General features: G+C 40.6%; 1 protein-coding gene across 1 annotated transcript in view; it reads left to right on the top strand.

Annotated features, from left to right (window-relative positions):
• pdzd2 (PDZ domain containing 2) overlaps nucleotides 1–18,766 on the top strand; it is a 420,957-nt gene that overhangs the window by 4,987 nt on the left and 397,204 nt on the right. Inside the window, exon 2 of the mRNA XM_043687429.1 lies at nucleotides 12,671–12,765. The gene's annotated coding sequence lies outside the window, so the exon portion shown is untranslated. The remainder of the gene's footprint in view (nucleotides 1–12,670; nucleotides 12,766–18,766) is intronic.

The following is an 18,766-nucleotide window of genomic DNA, read 5'->3' as shown; positions in this document are numbered from 1 at the left end:
AAGTGAGGTCTGCAGATGCTGGAGATCAAAGTTGAAACTTTATTGCTGGAACAGCACAGCAGGTCAGGCAGCATCCAGGGAACAGGAGATTCGACGTTTCGGGCACAGGCCCTCTTACCAGAATGTTTCCTGGTATGGTAGGAAGATCGTATGAGGAAAGGCTGAGGCACTTGGGGTTGTTTTCATTGGAGAAAAGAAGGTTTAGGGGTGACTTGATAGAGGTGTACAAGATGATTAGGGGTTTAGATAGGGTCGACAGTGAGAATCTTTTTCCACATATGGAGTCAGCTATTACAAGGGGGCATAGCTTTAAATTAAGGGGGGGTAGGTATAGGACAGATGTTATGGGTAGGTTCTTTACTCAGTGAGTCGTGAGTTTATGGAATGCCATCCCAGTAGCAGTGGTGGACTCTCCCTCATTATGGGCATTTAAGCGGGCATTGGATAGGCATATGGAGGATAGTGGGCTAGTGTAGGTTAGGTGGGCTTGGATCGGCGCAACATCGAGGGCCGAAGGGCCTGTACTGCGCTGTATTCTTCTATGTTCTATGTTCTATGTTACCTTTCACTCTAAGTGTGTTCACATGAAAGATTTGTGTACATTTTAGATATTTCTTTATATAGTATAAATAAATAATTGAACTTGATGAAGCTCTTTGTGATAGGACTTTTAGGAAATTTAATATTTACTAGACAAAATTGGCTTGCTATATTGAGTGCACCTCAATGATAGTACACTTATATTTATAGCAAACCTATTTGAAACAGAAAAGTGCTATTTCAGAGTGGGTGCTTGTGATGGTCAACAGGCAAAAAAAACTTGAGAAACTCAAAAACTGGCTTAAGTTGTTTGCCAAGGGTGGAACCAAAGATTTTAGCGATACTTTGTCTCATACTTTATTTTTCTTCTTTAATAACTGCTTTGGGCTGAAACATGTTGTAAAATAACTAACAGAAAGAGAAGTAACAAAGTTCAAACTGGGAGATTCCCAGACATCCTGAGACATTTGGGATTCCCTGGGCTGTGCTTTTAATTTAATAGTGAGCTGTAGCAGATAGAAGAACATTTCATCCAAGACGTCCATTGCACAAAGTACTATTGTTTTGTTTGAAACCTTTTCTTGTGTGTGCATATTATAAGTTGCTGCTAGTTTAAAAGGAGACCACATAATGTTGTTGTAAGGTATAGATCAACTAGATTGCAACCACAGCTTTCAGAATTCAGTATAGAGGTCTTCTTGTTAGATGCTGGTATAAATACATGATATATTTAAAAGAAATTCTGGAAAATAATGAGATGATCAAAACAGCATTTAATCTTATAAAGTGCACAAGATATTGTAGTTGTTACTGTGATTCAGATTTGCTAACTGGTAGTTGTGAAACCTTCAGTACTCCCTGGCAAGGTAGTAAACTTAAATGTGATAATATTATAGGTGATCATGTTGAACTATGTTTACAGCAAAGAAGGACAGGACTGGAGATAAAATTTGAAAACTTTGGGTTGGATTGACTCCCTGACAAGTTCCATCTCCAAGTGATATTGCCAGAGATGAAATCAATTTGACAGTATTTGCTTGACAGTGTCAAGTAGGCAATTGATTAGATTAGATTAGATTAGATTAGATTACTTACAGTATGGAAACAGGCCCTTCGGCCCAACAAGTCCACACCGACCCGCCGAAGCGTAACACACCCATACCCCTACATTTACCCCTTACCTAACACTATGGACAATTTAGCATGGCCAATTCACCTGACCTGCACATCTTTGGACTGTGGGAGGAAACCGGAGTACCCGGAGGAAACCCACGCACACACGGGGAGAACGTGCAAACTCCACACAGTCGGTCGCCTGAGGCGGGAATTGAACCCGGGTCTCTGGCGCTGTGAGGCAGCAGTGCTAACCACTGTGCCACCGTGCCGCCGGTGTAATTTAATTGGTGTAAATTAAATACCAGTGATGTGGTTCTGTTCGCCGAACTGGAAGTTTTTGTTGCAAACGTTTCGTCCCCTGGCTAGGCGACATCATCAGTGCTTGGGAGCCTCCTGCGAAGCGCTTCTTTGATGTTTCCTCCGGTGTTTATATTGGTCTGTCCCTGCCGCTTCCAGTTGTCAGTTTCAGCTATTCGCTGTAGTGGTTGGTATATTGGGTCCAGGTCGATGTGTTTGTTGATGGAGTTTGTGGATGAGTGCCAAGCTTCTAGGAATTCCCTGGCTGTTCTCTGTCTGGCTTGCCCTATGATAGTAGTGTTGTCCCAGTCGAATACATGTTGCTTGTTGTCTGCGTGTGTGGCTACTAAGGATAGCTGGTCGTGTCGTTTCGTGGCTAGTTGATGTTCATGTATGCGGATTGTTAGCTGTCTTCCTGTTTGTCCTATATAGTGTTTTGTGCAGTCCTTGCATGGTATTTTGTACACTACATTAGTTTTGCTCATGTTGAGTATCGGGTCCTTCATTCTGGTGAGTTGTTGTCTGAGCGTGGCTGTTGGTTTGTGTGCCGTTATGAGTCCTAGGGGTCGCAGTAGTCTGGCTGCACACAAATCTTCACACAAACTTTAAATACCAGTAAAGCAGCATAGTGAGAGTATTATGAGATCCTGTGAATGTTGCATGGCACCCACATTCTATCAGCACCTTGGCACTCAGCAGTGGGGATTTTGCAATTAACGTTACATCTGTTTAGATCAGAGTGGTGCTGGAAAAGCACAGCAGCATCCGAGGAGCAGGAAAATCGATGTTTCGGGCAAAAGCTCTTCATCAGGAATGATGATTCCTGATGAAGGGCTTTTGCCCGAAACGTCGATTTTCCTGCTCCTCAGATGCTGTCTACCTGCTGTGCTTTCCCAGCACCACTGTGATCTAAAGTCTGGTTTCCAGCATCTGCAGTCCTCACTTTTGCCTAATTAAAGTTACATGTCATTCTCACAATAACGAGGGGAGGCAGCAGAGATGACCTCTTGGATTGGTTGAAACTTACATGGAGAAATGCTACCACTGTAGAAAATATTGGACTAATAATTTAGGTTGTCTTCATCATCGTGGTAGTGACCACATTTCAGTTATGTTAATTTTAGTGTTGGAAAAGGAAAGGTATATACAGCAGGGCTGGGGGAAAGGCACTTACGATGCGTTTTGGTGAGATTTAGGATGCATAGGATGGGGAAGGAAACTGCAGGGCATGGGCACAATTGAAACTTGGAGCGTATTCAAGGTACAGCTACTGCGGGTCCTTGATAAGTATGTACCAGCCAGACAGGGAGGAAGTCGTTGAGCAAGGGAGCTGTGGTTTACGAAGGAAGTTGAATTTCTTGTCAAGTCTCACGTCTGTCGTCTGCAAGGTGTTAGAAAGGATTCTGAGGGATAGGATTTATGACCATCTGGAAGAGCATGGCTTGATTAAATGCAGTCAACACGGCTTTGTGAGGGGCAGGTCATGCCTCACAAACCTTATCAAGTTCTTTGAGGATGTGACTAGAAAAGTTGATGACGGTTGAGCTGTGGATGTGGTGTATATGGACTTCAGCAAGGCATTTGATAAGGTTCCCCATGGTAGCTCATTCAGAAGGTCAGGAGGAATGGGATACAGGGGAACCTAGCTGTCTGGATACAGAATTGGCTGGCCAACAGAAGACAGCGACTGGTAGTAGAAGGAAAACATTCTGCCAGGAAGTCAGTGGTGCTCCATAGGGCTCTATCCTTGGGCCTCTACTGTTTGTAATTTTTATTAATGACTTGGATGAGGGGATTGAAGGATGGGTTAGCAAGTTTGCAGACGACACAAAGGTTGGAGGTGTCGTTGATAGTATAGAGGGCTGTTGTAGGCTGCAGTGGGACATTGACAGGATGTAGAGATGGGCTGAGAGGTGGCGGATGGAGTTCAACTTGGATAAGTGCGAGGTGATGCATTTTGGAAGGTTGAATTTGAAAGCTGAGTACAGGATTAAGGATAGGATTCTTGGCAGTGTGGAGGAACAGAGGGATCTTGGTGTGCAGGTACATAGATCCCTTAAAATGGCCACACAAGTGGACAGGGTTATTAAGAAAGCATGTGGTGTTTTGGCTTTCGTTAACAGGGGGATGAGTTTAAGAGTCGTGAAATCTTGTTGCAGCTCTATAAAACTTTGGTTAGACCACACTTGGAATACTTCATCCAGTTCTGGTCGCCCTATTATAGGAAAGATGTGGATGCTTTGGAGAGGGTTCAGAGGAGGTTTACCAGGATGCTGCCTGGACTGGAGAGCTTACCTTATGAAGAGAGGTTGACTGAGCTCAGACCTTTTTCATTGGAGAAATGGAGAGGGGACCTAATTGAGATATACAAGATAATGAGAGGTATAGATGGAGTCGATAGCCAGAGACTATTTCCCAGGGCAGAAATGGCTAACACGAGGGGTCAAAGTTTTAGGCTGGTTGGAGGAAAGTATAGAGGGGATGTCAGAGGTGGGTTCTTTACACAGAGAGTTGTGAGAGCATGGAATGTGTTCCCAGCAGCAGTTGTGGAAGCAAGGTCATTGGGGACATTTAAGAGACTGCTGGACATGCATATGGTCACAGAAATTTGAGGGTGCATTCATGAGGATCAATGGTTGGCAAAACATTGTGGGCTTAAGGGCCTATTCTGTGCTGTACTGTTCTATGTTCTATGTTCTAAGACGAAAAAGAAGGCTTATGTTAGGATGAGATGTGATGGGCTCAGTTAGGGTGCTTGAGAGTTACAAGCTAGCCAGGAAAGACCTAAATAGAGAGTGAAAAAGAGCCAGGAGGGGACACGAGAAGTCGGTGGATAGGATCAAGTAAAACCCCAAGGCTTTCTATAGGTATGTCAGGAATAAAAGAATGACTAGAGAAAGATTAGGCCAATCAAGGATAGTAGTGGGAAGTTGTACGTGGAGTCAGAGGAGGTAGGGGAAGTGCTAAATGGATACGTTTTGTCAGTATTCACACTAGGAAAAAAAACATAACTGCTCTCCTTAGCATAATAAACACATACCTGTAGGAATCATTGTTGACGGTTCTACGTTACTTGGCATTGAGAAAATAAAATACCTTCCAATAGATCTTAGGCCCTAGCTGCCCTGCAGCAGCCATTGATGGCCATTGTGTGCAGTCTGCATGGCATTGAAGCCTCTGGTTGTCTCAGCCTGAAAGTCCTCATCAATTTAGGAATTAATGTATTCAATTGACATAGTCACTAGGGCATCCATCACAACTTTGAGTGAAAGAGTCAAACAGCACATAAATAGCTTTGGCCTAACTCATTGATGCCAACCAGTTTTCCCAAACTTAACTAGTCCTATTTGCCTGTGTTTGGCCCATGTCCCTCTTAAACTTTTCCTATTCATGTACCTGATCAAATGTCTTTTAAATGTTGTAGTTGTACTTGTCTCCACCACTTTCTCTGGCAATTCATTCCATATATGTATCTCTGTATGAAAATGTTGCCCCCAAGTCCCTCTGAAATCTTACCCCTCTAACCTTAGACCTATTCCCTCTAAGTTTGGACAGCCCTACCCGAGGGAAAAGGCCTTGGCTATTCATTTTATCGATGCTCCTCATGATTTTATAAACTTCTATAAGGTCACCCCTCAGCCTCCTACACTTCAGGGAAAAAGGACCCAGCTTATCGAGCCTCTCCTTATTACTCAAACCTTCCAGTATCAGTAACATCCTTGTAAATCTCTTATGCACCCTTTCGAGTTTAATAACAGGGTGGCCAGTACTACAAATGTTGCAGTTACATCCTCCTCAAAGATTGATTCTAACATCTTCCTCCCAACATGCATCAAGCTAATTGGCCCGTGAAGTCCCTGTTTTCTGCCTCCATCACTTTTTCATTAGATGGGTTGTATTTGCTACTTTCTAGTTTGATGGAACATTTCATAAATTTAGGGAATTTTGGCAAGTTAACACCAAAGTATCTCCTGCCTAATTAACTACTTGTTTTAAGAAAAATGAGGTCTGTCTGCTCTGGGAGACTCATGAGCTCACAGCTTTGTCAGTTTGCTCAGTACCACTTCTCTCGTGATTGTAATTTCACTCAGTTTTTCTCTCTCCTTTCCACCTCCTGATTTCCAACTAATACTGAAATGTTTTGTGGATCCTTTATAGTGAGGACTAAAGTACAGTATTTGTTAATTTTTTCTGTCATTTCCTTATAACCTACTATTAACTCTCCATTCTGACTTTCTAAGGGACTAGTGTGCCAGTTAGCTCAATTTCATGCCCACATAGTTTAAGTCATTGTCCTGTCTTTCAAATAGGGTGTATTTCAATCAGTTTCTTCAGTAATTTCAGTTTTTGTTCATAATTCAACTGGATTGTGGTCTCTGCTACCTTAGGGCACCTTTACTCTGAGGTTATTAATTAACCCTATGACATCACACAGTACAGTTATGACATGGGGTAACCCCCCCCCCACCTCCGCTAATATAAATCAGTAACGCAGAAAACATTTACCCCGTGCTGTAATATGTGAAAATTTGAGAGGCAAAGAACTATCCCAAAAGTCACTATTTGAAGTAAAAATTAACAACTTTGTTGAAGTCTAACAGAGAATAATTAACAACTAATTACAACTCATTGATCTAAACCTATCTATTACCTTCCCCTCTGCAATACTGGTCTGATTAAACCCCCAATGAAAATTTACAGAAAAATTCAAATTTCAAAACCAACCAGCTATTGAATCTTCTTTTTGTATCTTCCTTTGTAGATTTGCTCTCCAGGTTGGTGTTGATTTTTTGTCTATGAAAACACCTTCTCTTGGACAGGTACCTCTTACAGAGTTCTGACTAGCAGCCTACATCTGTTGGTCTTTTGGCAGTTCTCCCCCAACTGTTCAATTTGTTTAATATTTTTACCCCAAAGCATCAGATCGTTTTATTGGTTTTAATATTGTCAAAGTACCAAGTTCAAATTTGATTAGAGCTTAGTTTCTTGGGGCATAATTTAAACTGATTGGCTGAATTTAAACTTGTTTTTTGTCTCATACTGCTAGCTGCTGGATAAAATGTTATATTGTAAATTTTCCAGTACTCTGTGTGCCTTTCAAGGTACAGTGTCTCTTACACCTTCATAACAGTACCAACTCTAATATAACTTCTCTCTAACAATACATCTCAAAGACATTTTGTGAACTTCTTATTGAGGCTACTGATTCTTCCAGTTCATAGGTAGATTAAAGTCACCCAATATTGTTGCCAACCCGTTATCAGAATTACCTAGTATTCCTTCTTTTATACTTTGTCCTACATTTTGCTTATTGTTGGGCGTGAAGACCATCCCCTATCGTTTCTTCCTTCTCTGACTATTCCTCATCTTCACCTGAACCAATTCTATATCCTAATCTCCTGAAACAAGGTCATCTCTAACTACTGCACCACTGCCATCCTTGATACAGTGCTATGCTTCCACATTTATCTAGCTTTCTTGAGTGTTAGTTATATACTTCTCAATAGTCAGGTCCTAATTCTGCGGCCACATCAAACCATATTTACTTACTTCATTATGTGTGATTAATATGTTTACTTTGTCATAAATGATTCGCACATTCAGATACAAAGCGTTTAGTATTGTTGTTTCATTACCTTTGTAACGTTTTGTCTTGATTGTGGTGTATTCCGAGGTTTTGTTTTCTCTGTCTCTTACTCCCATTTTCAGACCCTCATTTCCCACATTGTTATGTTCCTCTCTTAACTTGTCTCTATTTTTTAATATATCATGCTTTTCCACATTTGCTACGTTGCTCCCACTAATTAGTTTTAAATGCTCTCCACTTCTCTAGTTTTGCAGTTCACAAGAACGCTGTTTGTTGGTGTACACAGTTCCAATGACGTGGCTCCCATTTTTCTCAGAGGCCCACAAATTAGAATGATGTTCCCTTACATCAGTCTTTGAGCCATATATTCATCTCTAATTTTTTCACCTTGTTCATAGTTCAACCTATGTTGATAACTACATGAGTGACAACAAATGGATCCCCCTCCCCAGTTTCAATTTGTCTCTGAGCAGACATCCTGAACAATGACATCAGGCAATCAACACTGTCATCTGGAACTGTTTCTTTTTGTTGCAGAGAATATTGTAAATTTACCTCACTATTCTATCACTTGCTCTTACTATATTTCTGTGTTCCTTCCAACTTTAATGCTTCCCTGTATCACGATGCCATGATTAGCTGGTTCATACGTTCTGTATCCCTGGCTTCATCCAAATAGGCTGAGAGATCCTCAGGCCTGTTGGACAAATGTAGAGGCTGATATTACTGCACTATTAGACTCCGGGCCCCTGAACTGCTTCCTCACCCTCCAATCCCTGATGACCAACCTTATCCTAAGTGATATGACTGCCTCCTGGTATAAACCATCCAGATAACCTTCCTTGGTGTGTCACCAAGTGTGCAGCTGTACCTCCGACTCAGAGTCCGAGGCAAAAGCAAAGCTCCTTACTGTTCCTGGATCACAAAGGGTCTAAGAACTCACACGTGCTGCAGCCTTGTAATATCACTTTTCCTGCCTTCTTGATGAGTTTTAATTAATTCATTAATAATATTATTCACTTATTGATGTTTCATTTAATTGCATCGTATTAAATTTAACACCAATTTTTATATTATTTTAAAACCACCGTAACAACTTACCACATACTGTTATGGACCAGTCTAAACCCCCTCAAAATATATTAAAGAAGATATCCTAGACCTCAACTTTTTCTTATTTTTAATGACAATTGTAAGGCATTGTGTTCCGTATGCAATTCAATTAGTCAAACTACCAGGCTTGACACAAAACATACTTTAATCTTACACTATAGTTAAAATACAAACAAAAGAAAGAAGAAATTGGAATAACTTAACTCGATTGGAAAATTTAACAGAATAATAGATTATTTAACTATTAAACGACAATTGTTCCAATATAGTAAGATCCCATAAACACAGCATTGGCAAAGGCAAATTCAGTAAAACAGATTGTGTCACATGCAGTTCTCCAATCCAGGAGTAAAGAATATTCAAGAGAAAATTCTGGAGGTGGGGAAGAGAGAGAGAGAGAGAGAGAGAAATTCAGTGTTTGCTGTAGCAGAAATAGATATATAGCAGCTTCTAAACGCAAAAGCTATGAAAAGTTAAACTGAAATCCCCCTTCTGTGGGAACTCGCCCCAACCCCTTCATTCTGCTTTTGTTGTTCCAACTTTAAAACAAAACCTAAAGCCTCAGAAGCTATTTACTTTATTGACTTGGAACAAACTGCTCGGCACCTCTGTCTCAACCTCTCTTCAGAAAAATACCACTATAAAATACACCTGTGAAAGCCATAGTATCATCATAATACCAAACTCCTTTATTTCAAGACGACCAAGAATGAATTCCTACATGGGAAGAAGGATAGAAAAATAAAAGGGAAACAATAGAAACATCTCTGCCCCACTTCCCATCACACCACTTCACTGAATTCTACCACTACCCAAACTCAGGTTCACAATCAGTTTTGTCAACTGCACTGAGCTGACAATTAGAAATTTGATTAGTTAGTTGAACTGGTGTGGCATTCATACAAGTATTTTTGCTTTTGGAGTTAATGCCATGATAAAACACTCTAAAGTTGAGGATACAATTAAGACAAATACATTTTTTTAAAATTTTTTTTTCAAAACTCAAAACGGAAAATGCTGGAAATAGGAAGTAGGTCAGGCTGTGTTTGTAGAAATAGAAATAGGTTAACAGCTTTCATCAATATGTGCAGTATTTCCAATGTAGCAGAATGGGTTCAGTCTTCCTCAGTCAGTGGGTACTGCATTATTCCTTTCCTGGTTCAGATAACTTTGAAGAACCAATCCTCCAGTGGTAGTGGGTGAAAGATGTTGTATAGATTGATTGACCACATTAGTCTTCGGATTTAAAATGTCTTTAATTGTGACACTGGATTGATTTAACTAGTAATATGACTGTTAACCAGTCTTGATGAACTTATTCCAGGATTGGTTGGACTGGGCTTTGTACAATGTGAGAACTTTTGGGGGAAATGATTCCATTTTTGTTGAGCTGATTCTGCTTCTTTACACAGAGGATTCAGAATTATTTCATAAGAACATAAATAGGAGCATTGGAAGGCCATTTGCCCCCTCAAACATGCCCCACTATTCAACAAGTTCATGGCTGATTTGGCCTAGGCCTCAACTCTTCTGCCATGCCAGCTCAGCATTGCCATTAACTCCCTGATACTTCAAAGATTTATCTAACTTCTCTTTAAATACTCCCAGGGATCTAACCTCCACAACTGTTTGGGATAGAGTAAAGAGTGTAGTGCTGGAAAAGCACAGCAGGTCAGACAGTATCTGAGGAGCAGGAAAATTGATGTTTCAGGCAAAAGCCCTTCATCAGGAAGGGCTTTTGATCAAGATGTCGATTCTTTTGCTCCTCGGATGCTGCCTGAGCTGCTGTGCTTTTCCAGCATCACACTCTCGACTCTAATCTCCAGTATTTGCAGTCCTCACTTTCATCTGGGATAGAGTAATACAAACTATCATTATCCTCCAGGAGAAGAAATTTCTTTGAATCTTAGTTTTAAATACATGTCCCCTATTCTGTAACTATATCCCTTAGTTCAAAGTGCCCCCACTAGTGGAACCATCTTCTCAACATCAACCATATCAAACTTCCTCAGACTCTTGTATGCTGTCTGTTGTCAGCGAGACATATCTAAACCAAATTTGTCTAGAATGGTATATCCAGGATTTTGAGTTTATTCCTCACTTCCTATCTATGTGCCTCAATTTTGTTGTATAGAATGGTGTATCTTCTGATTTTCTTGTGTCGGATTTGCTGATTCACAAACAATTTCCCCAGATTGGCCAGGTATCTCTAAAGTTGTATTTCTGAGTTGCCTTTTAGATGCATCACAGAAAGCATCCTATCCAGATACATCACAGCTTGGTATGGCAGCATCTCTGCCCAAGACTTCAAGAAATTACAGTTGTGAATTCAGCCCAGTCCATCTCGAAAACCAGCCTTCCTTCCATTGACTGTTTACACTGCCAGCTGCCTCAGGAAAGCAATCAACATAATCAAAGACCCCTTCCATCCCGGTTGTACTCTCTTCCCCCCTCTTCCATCAGATGGAAGATACAGAAATTTGAAAACATGTATCAACAGATTCAACAACAGCTTCTTGCCCTCTGTTATTTGACTTATGAACAGACCTCTTATATATTAGAATTGATGTGGTATCTGCACCATCGCTGTAGCTGTAACACTATATTTTGTATTCTATTCTATTACCCTGATGTACTAATGTAAGGCATGATTTGCCTGGTTAGCAACAAGACAATACTTTTCATTGCATCTCAGTACATGTGACAATAATAAATCAAATCAAATCAAATTAAATCAATCGTACATAATTGTGAGCGAGCCCAATCCTTTGTTTAGGTGCTGGAATATCATAGACATAAATGAAAAAAAAGGAATGAGCTGATAAGGTCTGATGCACTTAAACCATTTAGCAAAACCTGATTCTGATTGCTGTGCCAGTTCTTGCATCCATTGTATTCTGTGGCAGGTAATTCAATACCATTGAATCAGCTCCCTAGGAATGTCAAGCTGAGAGATGTCATATTTAAAGCCAAACTTTGATGTAAGCCATAAAGAACAATGCTAATGTGTGGAATTTCTTGTTGAATGTGCAGAGGATGTGCATTAATTGACCCAATAAGTTTCGTGGGTGTATTTTGCTCTTGTGTGAGATTTTCTTGTCAAGAGTTTAAGACATCATTGTTCTTGAGGTGATGTTGAAGGTAACACTTGATCACCTTTTTCTAAGTCTTTTCCAAGTAGCTAAACAAGTAAAGTTAGTTGAAATCACTGAGAGTTTGCATTTTCTGGATCATTGTGACCATAGCTCATTTCCATGGAAAGTAGTCCACTTAAATCATAACAGTGAAATTAGTCATGGCCATCATGCATCATGTCCTCTATTACTTTCTGAGATGGAGCTCTTAGTTTTCACCATGGCTTCCTTTCCCAGGCATTATTGAATTACTTCCTATGTTCATTTTAACTAGGTTTTGTTATAGATCACAGAAAAGTACAGCACACAACAGGCCCTTTGGCCCATGATGTTGTGCCGAGGATTAATCCAAATATAAAATATAATAACTTAACCTACGCACTCCTCAACTCATTGCTATCCATGTACATGTCTAGCAGTCGCTTAAATGTCCCTAATGACTCTGCTTCCACCACCACAGCTGGCAACGCATTCCATGCATTCACAACTCTCTGTGTGAAGAACCTACCTCTGACGTCTCCTTTATACCTTCCTCCTAATATCTTCAAACTATGACTCCTCGTACCAGTCAATCCTGCCCTGGGGAAAAGTCTCTGGCTATTGACTCTATCTATTCCACTCATTATCTTGTATACCTTGATCAGGTCTCCTCTCTTCCTCCTTCTCTCCAGAGAGAAAAGTCCAAGCTTATTCAACCTTTCTTCATAAGGCAAGCCCTCGAGTCCAGGCAGTATCCTGAACTATGAGTTCAGGGGTGCCCTATGAAGCGAAAGCAGATATATTAAAAACCTGTCATAGATCTGAAATGTTAATTCTGTTTCTGTTTCCACAGATGCCACCTGAGTTGCATATGTATTTTCTACCATTCTTATTTTTATTTCAGGTTTTCAGCATTGACAGTATGTTGCTTTTGTTCAGTGAAGCTGCCTGCATTCTGTGGTGCTGCATCTGGACTGTATTCTGAGCATTGCAATGTCGGTATGTTCTGTACTGGCTTCACCTTTAAACCTGTCTATGTAATGTCAAAATCTTTGGGGAAACTTGCTCTCATTCTGTGCATACCTTGGACGGGTTGATGGATTTTGGTCTGCATATTGATGCTGATGTTGGCCAATAGTTTCTCAGAGCTGTCCTTCCTTCATCTACCTTAACCAGATGAGCAACAAAAACTTCATTTACACACTTTGAACAAGGTTTACAGTTCCACCTGATCAAAAGTTAAAACAAGAGCAGCTTTTAGTAATTATTGGCCTTAATTTCTTTGAGAAAATTTTAATGTAGTAACTCCAGAGTCAGTGTTGTGTATGAACAGAATTGGTGATTTGTTGGACTATTAGAATGATGCTGCCATCAATATTGTCCTCTTGTTATTGCTTTGTTTGTTGCCTTTATTAATACTGCTTACCAGCTTGCTCCAGCCCCAGTTTCACAGATCATTGCATAGATGATGTTCGCTGCAAGCAGGCTAAGTAGATATTTTAATAAAATGGAAAAGAGACAGAAGTGTTAGGTGGAAGAGTTCAGAAATTACTAGATACAGCAATCAGTAATAAAATTAGTGGGGAGCAATAACATACTCGCTGATGCTCAGTTTAGATTCTGCTAGGATCACTCAGCCCTTTCTCTCATTACAGCTTTGGTTGAAACACAGACAAAACAATTGAATTCTAGAGTGCGCTGAGAGTGACCTGCCTGTGACCAAGTGTGGCTTCAATGACCTGTATTGGATATCATTGGATATCAGGGGCAAAACTTTGCTGGTTGGAATCATACCTAACACAAAGAAAGATAGTTGTAGTGATAGATCAATCCTCTCAGCCCCAGGACAGCTCTGCAGGAATTCCTTGGGATAGTATGTCAGGAACTAACAACTTCAGCTACTTCACCAGTGAACTTTCCTCGATGATAAGGTCAGAAGTAGGAATGTCCACCAATGAATTCACAATGTTCAGCACCATTCAATACTTCTTAGACACTGAAGTAATCCATGTTCAAATGCAGCAATATTCAGGCTTGGTCTAACAAGTGGCAAGTGACATTTCTGCCACGCAAATGCCAGGCAATGACTTTCTCCAATAAGAGACAATCTAAGCATCCCCTCTTGAAGGGCAATGGTATTATCGTCACAAAATCTCTCTATATACCGAAGGTTGCCATTGACGAGAAACTAAGTTGGTCTAACCATACAACAGAGACGAAAGAGTCTTATACCCCGAAGCCTATCCACCATCTTCAAGGCACAAATCAGGAGTGTGATGGAATAGTCCCCAATTGTCTGGATGAGTGCAGCTCCAAGAACTAAAGTAAAGCCTTTGATAAGGTTCCACATGATACGCTGTTGGAGAAAATACAGAGGCATGGAATTGAGGGTGATTTAGCAGTTTGGATTAGAAACTTGCATTCTGAAAGAAGGCAGCGAGTCGTGGTTGATGGAAAATATTCAGCCTGGAGTCCGGCTACTAGTGGTGTGCCACAAGGATCTGTTTTGGGACCATTGCTGTTTGTCATTTTTATAAATGACTTAGACGCAGGCATAGGTGGATAGATTAGTAAATTTGCAGATGACACTAAAGTTGGTGGAGTAGTGGACAATGTGAAAGAATGTTATAGGTTGCAGGGGGACTTGGATGAACTGCAGAATTAGGCTGAGAGGTGGAAAATGGAGTTCAATGCAGATAAATGTGAGGTGATGCACTTTGGGAAGAATAACAGGAAGGCAGAATACTGGGTCAATGGAAAGATTCTTGGTAGAGTGGATGTGCAGAGGGATCTTGGAGTCACCCAGGTGAATTGTGCTGTTAAGAAGGCATATATTGTGTTAGGTTTCATTTGTAGAGGGATTGAGTTCCGGAGCCACAATATCATACTGCAACTATACAAAACGCTAGTCTGGCCGCACTTGGAATATTGTGTACAGTTCTGGTCCCCATATTTCGGGAATGATTTGGAAGCATTGGAAAAGGTGCAGTGGAGGTTTACCAGGATGTTGCCTGGTCTGGAGGGAAGGTCTTATAAGGAAAAGCTGAGAGACTTGGGTCTGTTCTCATAGGAAAGAAGAAGGCTAAGAAGGGATTTGATAGAGACATACAAGATGATCAAAGGATTAGATAGGGTAGACAGTGAAAGTCTTCTTCCTAGGATGATGACGTCAGCGTGTACGAGGGGCATAACTACAAATTGAGGGGTGATAGATTTAAGACAGATGTCAGAGGCAGGTTCTTTACGCAGAGAGTGGTAAAGGTGTGGAATACACTAATGTAGTCAACTCAGTCACATTAGGGAGATTTAAACTACCCTTAGATAAGCACATGGATGATTTTGGGATAGTATAGGGGGACGAGCTGAGAATAGTTCACAGGTCGGCGCAACATTGAGGGCCGAAGGGCCTGTTCTGCGCTGTATTGTTCTGTGTTCTAACACTCGAGAAGCTTGAAATCATCCAGGACAAAGCAACCTGCATGATTGATGCCCCATTCTCCATCTTAACTGCTACACAGTGGAAGCAGTTTGTACAATCCACATATTGTACTACAGCAACTACTTCAACGGCACCATCTAAACCCACAGCCTCTACCATCTAGAATGACAAGACGCCATCTGGAAGATCTCCTCCAAGCCTCCTGAACTTGGAAATATATTGCCGTTCTTTCACTACTGAGTTAAAAGCCTAGAACTCCATTCCTAACAGAACTGTAGGTGCAGTGGTTTAAGAAGGCAGCTCACCACCACCACCTTTTTGAGGAAAATGAAAGATTGAATTGAATACTGGCTTAGCCTGTGACCCATGAACAAATATTTTAAAAGATGCTTTAGCTGCAAACTTCGGAATAGAAAATAGGAATGTGATTTTAAAAAAGATATCAATAAGGTAACACTGAAAATATAGAATTATCAAAATTGTTGAAAGAATTAAGTGGCGTAAAGACAAAACTCGGTTTCATGTATGTGTGTAAAATAAAAATATGCTTTTCCTTTGTTTAATGGGCGGCATTGTGGCACAGTGGTTAGCACTGCTGCCTCATAGCACCAGAGACCTGGGTTCAATTCCTGCCTCAGGCAACTGTCTGTGTGGAGTTTGCACATTCTCCCTGTGTCTGCGTGGGTCTCCTCCAGGTGCTCCGGTTTCCTCCCACAGTCCAAAAATGTGCAGGTTAGGTGAATTGGCCATGCTAAATTGCCCGTAGTGTTAGGTGAAGGGGTAAATGTAGGGGTATGGGTCTGGGTGGGTTGCTCTTCGGAAAGGGCCTGTTTCCACACTGTAAGTAATCTAATCTAAATTAAATAAAGATCAAAAAAGCAACAAAGCAAAAAAATAGGATCTACAATAAGGCCCTAATAATACTATGTGCTGATAAACTGGATCACTAACTCCTGGGTGACATTTACTGATCATGGACACCAACAAATCCTCATCACATTGCATCAGCCACTGCCATAAAGAGAAATCAATTATAGTTAAGATGTGAAGTTACCAATGTCACTGTTCAGACCAGATGGCTGCAGAGTGACCAGGAGAAAAGATATTATTTTTAAAGCTTGTGCTGAATTAGATTTAAGATAGACTTTATTGTCACATGCACTGAATTATAGGAACACAGTGAAAAGTGTATTAATTACCATTCTCTGGTGCCCATCTTGGTTACACACTTGCTTATAAAAAAAAATCAGCAGAAATAAAAGAAAGGAGAAAGTGAAGACTGCAGATGCTGGAGATCAGAGTCGAGAGTGAATTGGGATGAACGGTTTATGCCTGAAACGTCGATTTTGCTGTTCTTTGGACGCTGTGCTTTTCCAGCACCACACACTTGAGAAATAATAGATACAAAGCCAAACGGAATGAAAAACATCCAGATGCTAGAGTCTTATTTAAGTTTTATCTCCATGTAGGCACTGGTGTGAGTCCCAGAACATTGCAGGGCCCACTCCCAGCTCCAATCGCCAGGTTCCAGAATATTGCAGAGCCCGCTCACAGCTGCTGATCACCAGGTCCCAGAACATTGCAGGGCTTGCTCGAAGTCTCCAGTCACCAGGTTCTGGAACATGGTCGGGCAGGGCCTGTCAATGATGCCTTGCCGAAGTAAAAGACTTCAAAGAGAAAGGGGAAAAAAAGAAAAGTAAAATTAAAAAAAAAGAAAAGTAAGTGAAAGCGAACGAGGCCAGGAACTCAAACTTAGGAGATCAAATATAGACAGCATAGGGAGGAATGGAACGATTAATTGACACTTGGAACAAAAAGAAAATACCTAGCAAAAGCATCTGTGCTCTTTGTTTATACTATAAGAATTATATATGTCAATACAGTTCACTCTAATAAGCTGAAATGCCTAGTATATACATTGCCTGGAGTGATCTGGAATATGCCTTTCAAACAATCTTGGTGCTTCCAAATACAATGTCAGCTTCTGTGTAGTGGTAGATTGCAAGTTTTACTGAAAAGTAATAATGGTAAATAAGCGTATAATTTATGACTTGTGCATTCCAGTAGGGTGAAAGGGAAATTGGGTTACACTCACGGAAACACCAGCTGCGATTTTATGTAGTCAGATTCAGTGCCGCTTTTATTTAAAACACCTGCACCCGATAGCCTGAAGACAGCCAAACAATAAAAATGGGTTCAGTTGTGATCATTTATGGTAATAAAAATGGATCACAATTTGATATTATTTAAGAACAGCACAAGAAAGCAAAGAAATTGCTACCAGCTTGTTAAGCGTCATAACAGAAAATCATGAATGCATAAATTGCTTTCATATGGCATTAGAGGTTAGGAATTTGTCTGTGTCCCCACATATAAAGCAACGGTATTCTTTTCATGGTAAACCGAATTAAAAGGCGTTTGGAAATTAAATCCATTGAGCTTTACAGATGGCAATTAAAATTAAACATACAGGATCTTGATACAGTCATTAGTGTTCACTTTGCATCCTGTTTGCACAAGGGGTCAGTATCCATTAATGAAGCAGCTTGTATGGTGTCATTATCCTTCCCCTAATGTGCCGCACATATTTCTATCCTTCAGGTCTCCTGAAAAAGGACATAAATTATGAGATTTTTCAGTCATCGAGCAATCTGAAATTCCCTCCATTGTACATTCCATTGTTAATCCTCACTTAAAAGTCATTACCTTCCTTTCAGAAATTTCTTGCTCATTGCAACTGGGATTCTTGTGCAGGAATAAAATTTTTCAAGTTATGTCATCATAAAAACAATCCATGTCATTCTATCAGTAACTCAGATGGATAAAGGGAACTATGGAGCTGTGAGGGAGGAGCTGGCCAAAGTTCAATGGTGCAATACCTTAGCAGGGATGACAATGGAGGAACAATGGCAGATATTTCTGGGTACAATGCAGAAGATGCAGGATCAGTTCATTCCAAAAAGGAAGAAAGATCCTATGTGGAGGCAGGGGTGGCTGTGGCTGACGAGGGATGTTAAGAAACATATAAAGTCAAAAGAGAAAAAGTATAACATAGCAAAGATGAGTGGGAAAACGGAGGACTGGGAAGCTTTTAAAGAACAACAGAGGATTACTAAGAAGGAAATACGCAGAGAAAAAATGAGATAGGAAGGTAAACTGGCCAAAAATATAAAGGAGGATAGTAAAAGCTTTTTTAGTATGTGAAAGGCAAAAAAATGGTTAAGACTAAAATTGGGCCCTTGAAGACAGAAACAGGGGAATATATTACGGGGAACAAAGAAATGGCAGAAGAGTTGAATTGGTACTTCAGAGCTGTGTTCACTGGGGAAGACACAAGCAATCTCCCACAAGTAACAGTGGCTGAAGGACCTGAACTTAAGGGAATTTATATTTGCCAGGAATTGGTGTTAGAGAGACTATTAGGTCTGAAGGTTGATAAGTCCCCGGGGCCTGATGGTCTACATCCCAGGGTACTGAAGAGGTAGCTCGAGAAATCGTGGATGCAAAGGTGATTATTTGCCAGAGTTCGATAGATTCGGGATCAGTTCCTGCGGATTGGAG

The sequence above is a fragment of the Chiloscyllium plagiosum genome, chromosome 1, assembly GCF_004010195.1.
Source record: "Chiloscyllium plagiosum isolate BGI_BamShark_2017 chromosome 1, ASM401019v2, whole genome shotgun sequence".
Lineage (NCBI taxonomy): Eukaryota > Metazoa > Chordata > Chondrichthyes > Orectolobiformes > Hemiscylliidae > Chiloscyllium > Chiloscyllium plagiosum.
Note: the sequence above shows the minus strand (reverse complement) of the source record. Positions and strands in the feature narration are given on the sequence as shown.